The 12227-nt window shown below is 42.6% G+C and overlaps 1 protein-coding gene across 1 annotated transcript in view; it reads right to left on the bottom strand.

Moving 5' to 3' along the window:
* Positions 1 to 10833, bottom strand: part of TNR (tenascin R) — a 189335-nt gene extending 178502 nt beyond the window's left edge. The window contains exon 1 of the mRNA XM_037506424.2: positions 10747 to 10833. The gene's annotated coding sequence lies outside the window, so the exon portion shown is untranslated. The remainder of the gene's footprint in view (positions 1 to 10746) is intronic.
* Positions 10834 to 12227: the final 1394 nt, after the last annotated feature.

The following is a 12227-nucleotide window of genomic DNA, read 5'->3' as shown; positions in this document are numbered from 1 at the left end:
TGGTTGAGTGCTGGGCTGCGAAGCTGCCCGCAGCCTCTGCAGCGCTGGTTTGATCCCCTGCCATCGGCGAGGGTCCCACATGGTACACAGACCTCTCCTGCCACCCGCTGCTCCCCTCAGCAGTGTATTTCATCAGTCTGCCTGTTCTGCTCCCCACTCTGACACTGGTGAATTCTCTCACCCTCCCATACTTCTGACTGTACCCAGTGGCTTGTATAAATAAATAAATAAATCTTTAAAAAAAATTAGAGAGAGGGTGTGAGAGCGGTGGGAAGTAATTTTGGGGGTAGGGAGATTTCACAGTGCCAATCAAAATACACTTCATGGACAATGTCCTGCTCTCTCTGTAAAACCCACTTGAGATGCTTCTAACAAATTATCCCTCATTTCCCAATCTCTCTGTTTCTCAGAGACCCCTGAAACCTTCAGCTAATGAAGCCATCTCATCTGTTGTGAAGTTGCCATGGGTTCTTTACACGCAATTGTTGGTAATGTGCATGAGAATTCAATTGTCAAAGATCAGTGTGAAGTGTGTGAGGCTTTCAGTCTAAGAACATTCCTCTCCAGCAAACACCAGGAGAAAGATGCTTCCCTTTGTGGTTTTGAGAACACAAAAATGGGCTGGCACTGGTCCAGTTCCACAGAGACTGCTGTGAACACAGGGAAATTTTCAGTCTCCAAATTGGTGGTCATCAGCCCAGGCAGCCCAGGGTGGGCACCAGTGACGGTGGCAAGAGACAGTGGAAGCAGCTATATGCCATCACCACCATTGTCCTCTTCCTGTGCTGTTTCTTTCTCTCTTTCAGCCTTACTTTTTCATGAGATGCCATATTCACTTTGCTTCTCTGGCTTTACACCATCTCTATTTTCAAGGCTCAGCTCCATCCTATGTCTGTGAGCACCTCTCTCCTGTACCTACAGCACCACTCAGCTCAGCAACACAACGCAACACAGCACTTCACACTTCACTTTGTTCTCCTGTGCTGGGGGTTTGTTTTCTGGGTTTAGAATTACCCTTTGACTAACTTGTAAGCCCTCTTAGACAGGGACAATAATATATACTCCTTCTGTGTGGCCCATGATGCCTCACCTGTATTTACCATTCAAAAATTACTCTAGAAAGTCTTGCTGCCTAGGATTTCTGCTCCTTTCTATTACTTCTGTCTTATCTGCCCGGCCTCGCCTTTGATCCATCCCATTTCATGTCCTCTTTCCTTCCCTGCTGCCTTAGTGTCCCAGGCTGGGAGAGCTCTCTCCACCATTATGCATTTTGGATACAGTCTGAGTTTAGGAGATTTTTGATTTTGGGTCTCCTGGGAGCTGGGTACTGTGCTTAAGGTGACAACTTGGCCCTTACATTAAAATGGACTGACTCACAGCCAATCAGAATCCTTAGGTTTGGCATGAGAGAGTAAGGAAGAGAGGCTAACTTTAGGGCTATAAAACGATGCCACCATTAAAACTTTGTCATGGGGTCAATCAGGTCCATACATAAAGAAACTCAGTCATGAGTTGTAAGTGCTGGTTAACTCCTTACAACCTATTTGTTGACTACACCGTAGAAATTGTCATGGCAGGGGGTGCTATGATTGCTTTGATGGCATACCAAAGGGTACCTTGATGGAGCATTTTCTCTCTAACTATGGGTCCTACTTAGGATCAATTCTCATCAGTATGTTGGAAAGCAATTTCAGTAAGTACTTAGCTTAATCAATTTCTATCAGCACATTGACCTCGGAACTCTGCGCGTGGGTCCCATCATGCAGTGTGCTCTGCGATTCTCTGTCTCTTCAGACAGTTTATTTCTCAATATTTGTACATGGCTTTCATATTCAATCAGTGCAATCATCTGTTCCCGCCTATCAACCGCTTCCCTTGCCTGGGGAGGTGAGAGCCAAGCAGCATCTCTGCCACTGGTGTGTGCTAGAGAATGCTTGTTTACTCTTTCCCTAAGAGCTGGGGAACTAAGAAGATAGCAGGATATTCTGGGATAATAAAAATAATAGGGAAAAATACAATTTTTATCCACTTGTTTATACAATTATGTAAATGATGTGTACTTATACATGGCTGATTCCTCAATTATTCATGGTTTGAAGCTCTTGAAAATTCAATGCAACTAAATAATCTTTTCTTCAGCTCTTATTATGAACAAGGTATGTAATTTGAAGAAGGAGAGACAAAGAATCAATCTGATAAAGAAAATCAGAGAAATATACAAATGACTGTAACCAAGTTGAGCAAGTACTAGAAAATGCCATAGATGTTCTGACAGGAAGAGAAAAACATCTGTTTGGATGAATCCAAGATGGAATTCATGGAAGAGGGAGGAGATTGCACTAACATTCCCTCTTCTTCAATCCCAGAGCCATTTCTTTGGGTCACATCTCTGTGGGTTCTTCTCTGGGCTACTAGAGTAGGGTGCTCTCTGATCCCTCAGCCCCTCGAATTGCTGCTTTTGCAAATATCTTTCTACAAAGCAGTCTTATTACATCATTCCTTGGGTTGACACTCCATTGTCTGCAAGAAAGAGCTAAGTTTCCTGGAATCTCTTGCTTGAAGACTGTCCTCCATCACCTCACACCCCTTGCCTTGCCACAATGTACATAGTGCCATCTACAAGTCATTGCTGCTCCAGTGACTCCACTGGCCCATGCTGTCCCTTCTACCTGGACTGGCTCCCTTCTCTTCTTCTCTCCTTTCCTTTCCTGGGTTCCCATTTGTCTGGAGAACTCCTTGGACAAGACAGGAAGGATGATTCCCATCCCTCGTCTCTGAAATGCACAACATCATCATCTCACCTATCACACACTTTGTAATTTGAGGTGGGGTAACCATGTTTTCTTGCCTTACAAGGGTGTGTCCTCCTTGTGGTTAAGATTCAGTGTAGGCACAGATCATAGTATGAGCTTCATGCATGTTTGATGAATTAAATTGAGTATGTTGTATGGATGGTAAAATGCATAATTTTCCATGGGATTAGGGGGTGAATCCATGGTGAGAAGTGAATGTAGAATAATCTTTGATGGAATTTGAGATAAAAGAAAGAGTCACAAATTAAAGAGAAATCTGTTTGTTTGAATGGAGACTACGGCATGTTTATAAGTAGGAGGGAAAGAATTTATAGAAAGTGAAAGGAAGTATGAATGAGGAAATCTGTGGAAAGATCAAGTCTCTAGAGGAGAAGGTAGGTAGGAAAGGTATGGAGACCTGAGTGGAAGAGCTAGTCTTGGCCAGGAGGAGAGGCATTTTTTCCCAGAAAGACAGGACAAGGTGAGTTAGGGAGTATGACCACGCAGAGTCATTCTGCGAAGGGAAGTGGCACAACTAAGCAAATTCTGCATGGCACCAGGCTTAACAAAGAAGAGGTATACACTGCCAGCAGGCACACCCATACCTGTACAGTCTTGCATCACTTAACCACGTTTCAGACTGGACCGCATATCCAATGGCAGCCACCCCAAGGCGGTGCCCTGTGGTCTGGCTGTGTAGGAGGCCACACATTCAGGTCTGTGTAGTCACACTCTGTGACATTCACACAAAAGCGATCTCTCGTAGTGATGCATTTGTCAGAATGTATACCTTAGTTAAGCAAATATGTTTTTCTGTTTTTCCCATGTAAAATGCAAGATGTTGAAAGAAAACACAAATACTCAGAAAGTACTTTCATCAGTAAGAGTCTCTTTAGAAACGTTTACCACAATTGAATGGGGTACTTAATTTGTTAAGGCTGCAGCTGAGCTTGGAGGCTCTTTGAAGACCCTTCTCTCTGCTCCATCTGGAGCAATATTAGAGTGTGGCCTGTTGGGACAGGATGCTGGGGGTGGGGTCAAACTCTGAGACTCTGGAGCCCTGCTTTCCTGATCTGCCTTAACCTTGTTTTTATGAAGTTTCCTAAGCAGTAATTCACATTCAAACAGTAGTTCAGTTTGAATCTATTCAAGCCAAACTTTAAATAAATTAGCAGTATTTTCTTCCTGAAACTCCCTCAAGGGTCGTCTCTAAAAGGGGGTGACTTTTGTACCCAGGTCCAGAGCATGAGAGGTAGGTTAAGCCACAGCCATGCCCAGCCTCAGTTCTCCCCCTTTCTCTCCTAGCTGGCCCCTTGGAATTAAAAAAAAAAACAAAAAACAATGAAGTACATTGGTTTATATTATGTAAGTTTTAGATGTACAGAATTATATTTGACATCTGCATACACTGCATCATGATCATCACCAGAATCTAGTTCCCATTCTCCACCATACAATTGTCCCCCTTTACCTAGTAATCACCCCTATGCCCCCTTCTGCTTTGGTGACCTCATAATCTAAGAGTTTTGTTTGTTTTGTTTATCTTCAACAGATGAGTAAAATCATAAGATATTTTCTCTCTCTCTGACTAATTTCACTTAGCATAATAACCTCCTCAGAATTCTTAGCTTTACTTCAAGAAAACAGGGGAGATAACTGGTCTTTTCCTGATGGAACACACATTCATGTAAGTTTAAGCTCAAGATTTGGCTTCTGAAAGCCAAAATAGCTATATTTGGTGAGCTTTCCAAAGGGAAGCTTAAATGCAGGAGCACTTCTTTTATGGCCAGTCCCATCCAAAGGGCAAGTCATGCTTTTAGGAGTTTCAACTTTTAATTCTTTTTTTTTTAATTCTTTTTTCTTGAAGATTTATTTATTTTATTTGTACAAGAAACAAGAACCGGGGTACAGGACAGGTTCACGGGAGGGTGAGAGGATTCACCAGAGACAGAGCAGGGAACAGAACAGGCAGACGGACTGAAATACACTGCTGAGGGGAGCAGCGGGTGAGACAGGAGAGGTCTGCTGCACCATGTGGGACCCTTGCCGGCCGGCTGGGATAGAACCCTGGCTGCAGGGGCTGCGGACAGTTTTAATTCTAAGGACGCCCAGGAGTCTGGCTTACTTGGAGAAAGACGGAGAAGAAACTCAGGTTTGGGTTTGTAAGAATACATTCACCTCAGTGTTGAACCATCCATTGATCTTCACCTTGGCTGTGATCCAACTCTACCCCCCACCTCTGTTTTCAAATTTTTCTAAAAATTACAGAAGAGTATTATATTGGAGGGCAGTCATGCCTCTATTTCCTGATAATTGTTGTGAGATTATTTCCATATACAATGGAACCAGAGGATATGAAATGGGGAATCTCACATAAATACCCTCAAAGAACAAAACGTAAGAGATGCCTAAATACGGAAAAATGAGACTTATTGTCTGACCAATGAACATCCAGCTCAGAAATCTCTCCCTATTCTCAAACCAATGCTATTGTGCTCAGACTGGATGGGACATCCCCCTTTTTGTGCTTTTTGCCCATAAATACAGATCAATGTTTACCCTCCAAATACAGATTGATATCCTCCACAGACTCGTCTATGCTGGCTACAGCAGGCATTTCCCAAATTACACTTCCTCTGCTTTCCTGAATAAACTCAGATCTTTATAATTTGAGCTTGCCTCCATTTCTTTATTTAGATTGATAGTATGCTTCCCCTTCCCAACACTGACCCCATCTGAATTATAGGGGGAGCTGAGTATGTCAGTCTAGATGAAACATTCATACTACTGGCCATTTATGTTATTCTCAGCAACAGTCAGGTACTAAATACACTAATATTGCATTAAAGGACTAAATAGTAATTGCTCGATAAAGGTGTTCTGCCTGGAGCTGAAAGTTACTAGAGAGAGTGAGGGACAGAGGGTTTTCCCACAGATTATCATGCATACGTGATAGCTCTATCCTCCACACTTTGGCCCCAACTTACCACTCCTTGAAAATGTACAATAATGGAAACACACCAACACAGAACTCTTAGACCTCTAGACCTTATACACACACAAACCTAGTTTCAGGCTGCAAAAAAAACACAGAAGAAGGTAGTGTTTCAAAACCTGTCCACGGGCTAGAGCAGCCATGAAGCTGGGAGCTCAGCTCCCCAAATATCACATTTATCTCAATTTGGCAAGAAGCTGAAAGCCTATCTGGGGCCATTTAAATTCTAATGTTATTAAGGGCTCATCTAATCAGCTTTTAAAATAAGCTGCTTTCAAATGCATGGGGAATGAAGGCTGGTTGGAAGCAAGCTGAATGAGGCAGCTCAGACCAGCCTGGTGATGCACCTCTGAATTGTGAAAGAGCAATGAGGTTGACATGTAGACTTCCAAGGTGGTGACTTCTGCAGTTCCAACACCAAACCATGCTGGGGAGCAGCTATTTATAAGCTCGTGGGGAAAGGACGAATGTAGACAGTTCAGCTCTCCTTGGAGGTCAAATCAGTCACTTGTGACAAGGTTGGCAGGGAAAGAGAATTTCACCTCTGGCCCCGGATGTGGCTTTGACACATCATTAACAGGGTAGCTGGCATATCTGAAGATTTCCTCTGAGTTTGCAACTTGCAGATTTCAGAGAAGTTCTGTAACGGGTGGCCCACAGAAAAATGGGAGGTTCCAGTTTCTCTACCCCACCCAAAGGAGGGTGGAGCTGAGCAGGGAGGAGAAAAAGCTGGAGAGACTGAAGAAGGAGGGAAGCAGGATGGAGAGCAATAAGGAGACCTGGAGGAGGCACATGGAGCAGAGAGACAAGTGAAGAAAGTGTGCTTGCTTTTTGGTCCTGGACTGGTTGAAACAGACATGGGTGAGAGACCCGTGGGGAGGTTAACAATGGCAGCTTTTCTCTTGATTTTGATTTTGCTCTTTTCCTCCTAGACTTTTCTGGCTGTTTCTGACCCTTTTCTATGGGTCCCCGCCGGAGGGTGCTTTAAACTTGTGGTAGGCTTTTGGGCCTTGCTCTGGGCCAATCCCATTTGGGTGGACATTTACCAACAAGGGGATGGGTAATCTTGGGTACCTGATTTAGAAACTATATTCTTTGTCTTTTCTGTATTGTTCACTAATTGTATTAAAGTTCTTTTCATTAAAGGTCTTATATGTTTTGTCTTGATGCAGCAGATGGCAGAACCTATTTAGAGCAGGAAGTTTGGGGGTTTTGGGGTGCCCCTCTCCCTGTCCCATAATAGTTCTATCCTGTGGAGGGCCAGCAGGTTACCCTTTCCCTATCTGGACCCAGTAGTTTTTAGCTGACTTCAAAGAGGGACCTTCACATCCAGCTTTGGTCTGACTCTCCCTTTGCCCAGGAACTCTGTCTGTCCTAGACTGAAGTGGAGTTTAGTACTGGTATGTTTATGGCTCTGATGTAGTTTAGGATAATGAGTCTGATTCTAACACCTATTCTAATATGTGGATACCCCCACATCAAGCAATTCTTGGACACACCCTAGGTGTCCTACCATTTGACTCAATTCTCAGACTGTCTACCTGGAGACAGCATCAGGCTCTGCACATAAAGCATGCTCAGTCCCAGGGGACTGTCCTCCCCTCTGCCCCTACTTCAGATGCCATTCGTAAGTCCACATTATTACCTGTGCTTCTGACAAACTGGCTATATAAATCATAGGTTCCAATGATCCTCTGCTTGGGTTCAATTAACCTTCTAGAGCAGCTCACAAAACCCAAAAAGGCAGTGTACTCATTAGATTGCTGGCCGACTACAAAGGAGATTAAAGGACCTACATCAGCAATCAGATGAAGAGATGCATAGGGTAAGATGCTAACAGAAGGGCATCTGTCCCCATGACGTGTGGGGCCTGACACAGAAACACATGGATATGTTTGAGTTTCCCAACCTGGAAGGTCTCTGAACCCTGTGTTGATAGGTTTTTATGTAGGTTTCATGACATGGGTATGATTGACAGTAACCATCGACCGGCCAGGGCCAGTGATGACTGAACCCAGTCTCTACCCCTCTCCTTTCCCTGTAGAGTGGGAGTGGAGGTGGAGGGGCTGAAGTTTCCAACCAATTTATTCACCTGGTGGGTTCCCCTGCCAACCTGCACCCTCATCCTTAGGTGCTTCCCCAAAGCTTCTTTATTAGTATAAACTCAGGTGAGTTTATACTCAGAAACTTTTATCTCTCTTTTCTCTTTAGGAGATTCCAATGGTATATATATATATATATATATATATATATATATATATATATGACAGGAATCACCCCCAGGCTCTGCTCTAAACATAAGGGATCAAGAAAATAATAACAGTAATAATAAATAAATAAAAACAAAATTAGCAGGCAACAATAAACCAGAGATATTCTGCAGGGGTAGGGGAGGTAGAGGGATCAAAACAGGGAAAAGAAAAGCACAAGGGACTATGGTGATGGTTGGCAGATGAATTGGTGGTGGGAATTTTATGGGGAATACACCTGAAAGGAGAAAGCATACAAGCATGCACTGTATAAAAATGAATAATGATGTTTATATATATATATAAATGATGTTTTATATCTATATAATGATGTTTTATATATATAATATATATATATAAACATACATACATATATATATATATATATATATATATATAAACATCAGTTTCGTCCTTGCTTTCCATAAGCATTCTGTGATTCAGCCTGCAGACTGATTGCATAGGTCAGACAGGGCAAGGGTCCTGGTTGCTGAGTAAAGCTAGCTCCAGGTATGATGTCATGTTTGTCTTCATTAGTAAACCCTCTCCCACTGCTTGTCATCTGCAGGCTGACTTCTGGAACTCCCCAGGACTCTTATTCAGGTTGCCAGGGTCCTTGGCTCCTTCTTTTGTCCTTCCAATCACCCCTTCTCTCCCCACAGTAAAAATCCTCAGATCGAGCAAGATGAAATATTTTGGTGTTCTGGCAAGTGAATACTTTCTCACATTTAAACCAATATTTGTTAAATATTTATCCAACATCAGTGTAAAGGGGGAGATGGCACAGCAAATCTCATACCTCCTTTGAAATCATCTATTCAGAGTCAATTTAGAGATGAGCAGTTTCTTGGAGGGACTATGAAAACTGGGGAGTTTGATCCTTCTCTGCAAGTGATTTGTCAAATATTCTTTTACATCTATAAGCACTTTCTCTCAGCAGACAGTTTGTAAGTAAAAATATTTCCATCTTAGTACATTTCCAGTTGATGCTCTCGTGAGAATTACCATTAGTTGCTACCCAGATTGTCCACACTGCCCCAGTTCTGTTTGGTTGCAGAAACTTGGTCTCAACCAACTGTTAACCTAGAGCCACTAGCTGAACTTATTCATTCTTTTTTTCCTTTATTATTATTATTTTCATATCATTGTTCATTTTTAAACAATACTTGCTTTCCCCCACCCCCTCAGGTATAGTCCCTATAGAATTTCCTTCACCAATGCACCCGTGCGCCATCACCTCAGTCCCCTGTGCTCCTCCCTCCCTCCCCTCCCTTGCAATATGGAGCTACTGTATGACCCAGCAATTCCACTCCTAGGGATCTAGCCAAAGGACACAAAAACATTGATTCAAAAGAACACCTGTACCCCTATGTTTACTGCAGCACTATTTACAATAGGTAAAACCTGGAAAACAACCCATATACCCAAAAATAGATGACTGGATCAAGAAGATGTGGCACATATACACAATGGAATATTACTCAGCAATCAAAAAAGATAAACTTGTGCCATTCGCAGCAACATGGATGGAGCTAGAAGGAATTATGCTCAGTGAAATAAGTCAGAAGGAAAAAGAAAAATATCAGATGGTTTCACTTATCACAGGAATATAGGGGAACCAAATAAGACATCAGTGTTAAAAGAAAAACAACAGTACAAAACACACAAAGCAAAAATAGACAATTATGAACCAATTCATTCTTAAGGGTGAATGACTGGTAGCCAACTTAAGCAATGATACCTCTTGTGAGTCCCCATGTTTGGGGACTGCAGTACTTTCAAATGGGCTGCAGTACTTTGAAGTAATGATGTGTCCCCAAGTGACATGGGAACACTCTGGATTGATTCAAATGGGGGACTTTAGAAAAGACTGGTCTTATCAGATAGAAGTGCACAATGAGTTTGAAGGAAGTCAGTTTTTCCCAAACACACTTTAGCAATTGTATAAGCAGAGAGAGAAGGCTGATGGGTATATTATCATTGTTTTGTACAATAAAAATGGGCCACACCTGTTTGATAAGTTCCCAATTGAACATATCAAATTTGAGTGCCAAGCAATGTTATTAAGGGAGCGAGATATTCACTGTGCCTGTCAACTCCCTGAATCCTGAGAGCCTTCTCCCGTGGACCATTTTTCAGAGGCTATTATTTCAACTGGAAAATTCTTTAGGCATATATATGTGGTATGAAAAAGGAATTAGGAAAGCTTTTAAATTAAAAGAAATAAAACGACAGGTTTTCCTCTAGCCATATAAATAGTTATAGATAGAGATAAAGAGATGGATATTTTTTCATAATACTTTATTAGAGGTTTTGGAACTCCAGAAATTTTAGAGTCAGGCTGGTGAATAATTTAGCACTGATTCATGTGGCCCTGTGCAGGCGCGGTCGGGGTGGGAATCAAATCTAGCCTCTTGCAAGGACCGAGAGCAGTAACACACTTTTATTACCCACCACATCATGAAACGCATTTCGGAAATATTTTATGAGAAGCCAAAACCTCGGTGCCTGGTTTCTCCAGCTTTTTCTGAGATGGCAAGAAGCCCAGGGGAGCTAAGGCTCTTGACCACCTCGTTTCAGGGAGACTGCTCCCCAGGCTGTTGCTACTGTGACAAATTGTCAGAAATCCCTGGGAATATGCAGTCACCAGTGAAAGGCTCAAACTGGCCATTGCAAAGATGGATGGTAAAAGGTTCACCGAAAACAGTACCTTTACTGATGGTGTCTTCGAGATGTGCTCTTTCTTGAATGTTCTTTAATCCTAACTCCAAGAGAGACCTGGTCTCTGTGAAGTTATGAGGCTCTGGCCACCTGTAATAGGAGTAGGGAAGGAAAGAAACACGTTCATGGTTTCAAATTAAGGAACCTCAGTTTCCCTTTCCATCCCAACTGCCATATCTCCTTTTGAAAAACACTTGGAGATAAGCCACATGGGTTTCTAAAGCAAAGCAAACTGTTACTCCAGAGAGTTTTATTTATATCATTAATTTTCTTCCATTCATTCTCATAGCTTTGCAACAAGGTGGTAAATATTTAAGGTAAAAATTCTACAAAAGGATTATAAATCCAGAAATATGTTTTGGAAAATCTATCCTAAACTCTTTGAAAGTGGCTGCAGCAGCTTGCTTAGATGACCTGATTATGACAAATTGACTCTTCCTCCCAGAAGTCCCCATCCCCCCATACCTGAGCCCCTCTTGTGTCCTAAATATCTGTGGGGCCTGGTGCATCTCAGTGTCACGAGGATCACTACTCATTGTCAGCCTCTGCATTTTGCCCTTTTCACTATGGATTCTAAACTCCTCAAGGACAGATTCACTGCTCTGCTCATGTTTTAGCTCTTGTCCAGGAGCAATGCCAGCACAGAACAATGAACACTCAGCGAGCAAATGAATGCACAATGAAGAGAAATCTTCTCAGGTTAGCCTACTACCTACAGAAGCAAGGGCATCTATTCAAGTGAGCAATTTGTCAGCCTCTTTAAGCAGAGTTCCTATACAGAACCTGGGCCAGGCCTCTCCCTGCACCATTACCAGGGCTTACGAGCACAATCCAAAGCTGCATGAGATGGTCATGCCTCCCAGGGCTTGCTTCCCTCAAACACTTTTGAACCTTCTCCAAAGGGGACCCTGAGCCTTTGGGAGTTCATTCGTAGGTATCTGAAAGGGATGACTTTGCAAAAACTAAGTATCTCTGGAAAGAGGGAAAAACAAAGCTTTGACTAGATATAGGCTTGCACAACTAAGTTGTTCCTGAATAAATTAACCTTCCCTGGAATACCTCGTGGAATCTTGGAATTACAGCAAGAAGACAGCTCCTTTAGTTCTGGAAGGGTGAATAGATTTCATTGCTAATGAATACTCTGGTATTTCAGTGGTGGCTGCCTGGGAGTGGGCTGGGAAGGATTCTCTGGCTGTGTTACTGAGGAGGAAAGTGGTCATTCATTCATAGGTGTGCCAGTACCCGTGGCAGAGAAGAGTTGGAGGTATATGAATGCTAGGTATTTCCTCCTCCAGTTCTAATCTGGCTGTTCACCAAATGGAAGAACTACAGATCCTTTGGACAGTGTAATTTGGACAACTGCCCAAAATGTATAGACTATTTTGTGGGCAGAAAGTCTAATATTAGAGAATTTCTCCTTCCATGGAACTAAAACTACTTCTCCTTCTTGCTTCCACCCATTGGCCCTTT

This window comes from Talpa occidentalis, unplaced genomic scaffold, assembly GCF_014898055.3.
Source record: "Talpa occidentalis isolate TD23 unplaced genomic scaffold, MPIMG_talOcc4v2.1 talOcc4.12, whole genome shotgun sequence".
NCBI lineage: Eukaryota > Metazoa > Chordata > Mammalia > Eulipotyphla > Talpidae > Talpa > Talpa occidentalis.
Note: the sequence above shows the minus strand (reverse complement) of the source record. Positions and strands in the feature narration are given on the sequence as shown.